Genomic DNA, 4746 nt, shown 5'->3' on the forward strand with positions numbered 1-4746 from the left:
AAATTATCTCTTCAAATGACAAATAAACTAAATAAAGTGAAATGCACTAGGATGATGTATGATCATGATAAACTATATGATCCATCTGTTTTTACATTCTTCCTTGATAACACAATTAAGTTGGAGAAGAGACATAGAATAAATGCCATCAGTAGGTCATGTGATATGCCCTAGTATAGAAAAGTTCCTGCTGTAATACAGAAAGCTCAAGAGATAGAAAAAAGATGGACATTAACATTAGTGCTTACTCTTTAAGATAGAACTCGGCAATCTGAGATCCCCAGATCATGTTATGTGTCCCCAGAAACACAAATTAACCACTATTATTAAAAGTTGGTGGTACAAAATGTAGCACATCCATGGATATTTTCTAAATTCAGCAACAAGCAGTACCAATAATTATTCATCTATTTGCTCCTATCCTCTCTTTTCCCCCCACCTCCCGCAAGCAACAGAAGACGGGCTTATTCCCTCCTCACGTAATCTCAGACTGTCATGCTTCCTGCTACAAGCAGGAATAAATCACTTAGGAAGCTCATAAGATATTCAAGAACTTCACATAAGTAATCATTATAGAAGAAAGTTAGGAAGCCATAACTAAAGAATTTCAGTGACTGCTGCATTTCAAGAACAAGCCATATCAAAAGAAACAATATTCGAAACCTATCTTTCTCCTTCCCATCCTACATAATGGACTATTTGGGTCCCTCTTCTGATTGGGCTGGCTTGGTTCCATCTGTCTTTTTCTTTTTGCAAACGTCATATTTGTTATGTTAGTTTTCACTGGCTGTGTGAGAACTAACTCACACAGAGACTGGAAGCCCTTTTGTGACCTGATAAAAGGTCAATTATTTCAAGCAGCCCAGGGTGCTGGCCTCCCATTATGAGGATGGTTGTTGAAAGAAGAGGTCGTGGGAGGCACAGTGCTCAGCAGCCTGGAATGGGCGCACAGGGTCTGCACCAGAATAAGCCCAGGAAGAGCCAAAAAAAAAAAAAAGTTAATCAGTTTGCACCACCTCAACCCAACCAGCTAGATACCACCCTGGAGCACATTCCTAAAATAAGTTTCAAACAGGAAACCTCCACTCACAAAAATATACCATTAAAATTCTTCCATCATTGCTTCATCCCGTGTGGCTTTCCCTTACTCCAAAATGTTAACTGGATTAGGGCATAGCTTTATTAAGGAATAACAGACTTCATGGTAGGTGACCTAGTAGCCTCCAGATATTCTGGATTGCATCTTGAACATTTTTGCCATTATCATACTGGCTAAGACTGAAGAAAGTAGAAGTCCAAAACATCTGGAGAACTTCCTTGCACCCCTAGCCAAATATTGGATCTGTTAAACAGATTACCACTGAAAAATTTGAGAGTAAGACATTTATTGATGCCAGCCAATAGTGATTCATGATAGGAATTAAAATGTTCCTCAGTGAATGACAGGAAGGAATACTGAAGAATAGAAAATAAGGAGAAGACATTTAGAACAGTACCTGACATCCAGTATTGCTAGATATGTATCATTGTAAGGATCACAAACATGACGTTTTGCTGCAACACTCCTGTCTGCACCATTTACAAAGGCCTTTATGGATGTCCCAACAGAAAAGGCCCAGTGGTAGGAATTCCAATGTCTTCCCTTGGGATCAAATGGAAGTCTGAGGTTCTGCAGACTGCTGGAGAGAAGATTGTACAACGAAAAGTAGGTGTTTACCTTGGCCATCTTGTCATTATTGGAGCACACCATAGTCCACTCATCAGAATTTCGTCTAAATTCTCTTCCCCTTTGGGATACCTTTTACAACACCAATTCTCTTTCAACAAATTGAAGGAGGACTGGTGGGAAAAAGTGCAAGGTAATTTTCCCACCCAGCACTAATTTAGAAGGATTGTAATTTGTCTAGTCCCTTTCAATCTGTCTTCTTTCTTCCTCCCATTTTAAAATCATCCCTGCAATCTTCATGAATTCAGTATAAATTCCGTTTTCCTGTTCTAAAGATTATAAAAGATTGCCTGCACATTGCCCATAGTTAGTAGGTGCTCAGGAATAAGAATGACCACAGCTTTCTACTTGTAAGGTACATAATCCAGAATGAACGAAAGACCCACATCAACACATTTAAGAATCAATTTTCCCCATATCTTTTTTTTGTTCTTACATGGGATTCAGGCACATTCATGAAAATCGTGCTCATTTATAAATAGTGCTAGAGGTGAAGGAAGGAAGTCCAGTCTGCCTATCTTCTGAGTTCTGGGGTTTTGTCAATTCTTCTCAAAATACAGAAGGTGCCCACTACTCCATCGTGAAGCTAGAGGGCACTGCTTTGCAAGTACTGTATGTAGAACCACTTTTAATTTACTACGTGGCATTTTTCCCCCTTGCACTGGAGCTATCAGTGGACAGTGCTGTATTTTAGAGATTACTTCTGCAAAGAAGAAACGTTTCCATAAAGGCTGGACCTATTCTTAGCAGAGTGAAGCAATTAATTCATGGAGCAGATTGAGGGGGAGAGAAAGAGAGAGAGAGAGAGAGAGAGAGAGAACAGTGAAGAATGTATATTGTAACTTACAGTTCTTGAATTTTTACTATTAGGAGGTAGGGTGAGGTCCTTGTGGGATTTTCTGCCTCAAGTCCTGAAGTAAGGCACACAATTCAGATTAAATTGGCATAAAATGCTAAATCCATCAAAGCTGCATGCAAGATTGTAAGATTTGCCTGCCAAGCAACACTTTTTCTGTAGAAGGGAGATTAATTTCATAGTTTGGCCATGTTATGGAATAAATTGCCCCTGGGGCTGAAGCAAGACCCACATAATGATCAGCAGTCTCAAACATACATTTTCCAAGGCCTTTTAATGCCACTATTTTATCTCTGTTGTGTGATAATTATTGTAATTTCTAAAGGGAAATTTAATCAGGTGTCTTCTGAAAGGCTTACCAGGCAGACAAGATTTTTATCTCAGCCCTCCTTCAAATGTCAACCAGTGTCACACACAGCCATATTTTGCTCAACAACTACAGGACCACGTATTCAGGTTTTATTTGGCCTAACAGAGTAGCCACCAAGTATTTAAAATATTCTGATTTTTAAACTGCTACTGCAGATCTAAGACCACCATCATCACCTGGATTTGAGATCCAGGCCCTAGAGCTGAAAACTCACACAGCCCAAATTATTTTTTTTAACTTATGTTTTTACATTAATGTAACATTAATGTAATTTTCTTCTTTCTCTTTAGTGACTGATATTTTAAAGGATATTAATTATGTTTTTACTGCACTTAATAAGCCTCCACCTCCCCAAACCGTTAAAGAAATGGACAGCATAACATTTTTATAAATAAATAAGATAGATCTAGATTTTGTATGTATGATTTTTTTTCCCCCCTTCATGCCTCTTGAGAATCTTTGTGCATCTCGCTCCTGAGTTGGTTTCTGGCTGAGTTTATGAAAGTAACACCTGGGAAATGAGAATAATGTCCTCAACATCTTTTTGGAGCTGCAAACGCAACTACCCTTTGCAAAAAGTTTCTGTTTTCTGGAGACCAAAAGCATCTTTGATTTTTATTCTTAAAAGATGGCATCCCAGCTTCTACTGCAACAGCAGTTGCTTCTATAAAGAAATGTCTTTGGTCAAAATGCATTTGGGTCCAAAGGCAAGACTGGGGAGGAGTAAAGAAGTAGAACATCAAAGACCTAGGTTATAGATGAGCTCTCTAAGTCCCTGTAGCTGGAACTCTCCTCATTGCAGCTACACAATTTGTTGTTTTCCACATTTGCAAGGAAGGAAGCACATGAAGACTATAGCATAAGCCTGGAACATTTATAACACTGTTTTTAAAAAAGCCACTATACCAGTCAGCACTCTATAGAAGTGAAGGTTGGACATTGAAGGAGCAGGATAGAAAGAGTACTGAAGCTTTTGATCTTTGGTGTTGGAGAAGACTCTGAGAATAACATGGATAGCCAAGAAAACAGAAAATGGACCATAGAACAAATCAATCTGGAGTTCTCACTCAGGGTACAAATAATTTTGGACATATTAGGTGAAGACCTAACTTTCTTGAGAAGTCTATAATGCTGGGAAAGATGAAAAGAAAGAGAAGGGGACTCCAGCAACAAGGTGGATGGACTTGATTACAGCACTGTTGGAAGACCTGAAGGACCAGATGGGGCAAATCATTCTGGAAAATCTATGTGGCCAATAAGAGTCAACACTAACTTGTGTGTCTGTTGGCTCCTGGTGACTGCCTGAACAAGTCCCTGCAGTTTTCTTGGCAAGATTTTGGAAGTGATTTGCCCTTGCCTTCTTCCTAGAGCTGAGAGAGAGGGACTGGCCCAAGGTCACTCAGCTGGCTTCATGCCTATGGCGGGACTAGAATTCACGGTCTCCTGGTTTCTAGCTGGTGCCTTAACCACTACACCAAACTGGATCTCCAACACTAACTTAACAAAACATAATTGATCAATCAATACCAGGCAGCAGACAAGGACAATGGCAGAATCAGTTTATAGCTGGTAAGTAGCACGAATCAGTTCTCTGTTGCTGTTTTCTTCTAGTGTACATGTGGCAATTAATTCTTTGTGTTAATAGTTCTAATTGAAAATCCTCTTCAAACATCTATCCCAAGATGTTTTCTCAATGTAATGGGCTTTAAATGTCCTTGCGTTATAGCTCTCATCATCCTCAGCCAGCATGGCTGTTGCATAGGGGAAGAATAACCTGCAGCCCCCAAGCCCTTT

The sequence above is a fragment of the Python bivittatus genome, unplaced genomic scaffold (genome assembly GCF_059951505.1).
Source record: "Python bivittatus isolate LINGU-HERP-01145 unplaced genomic scaffold, Pbiv_v1 ctg000790_np1212, whole genome shotgun sequence".
NCBI classification, from domain to species: Eukaryota; Metazoa; Chordata; class Lepidosauria; order Squamata; family Pythonidae; genus Python; species Python bivittatus.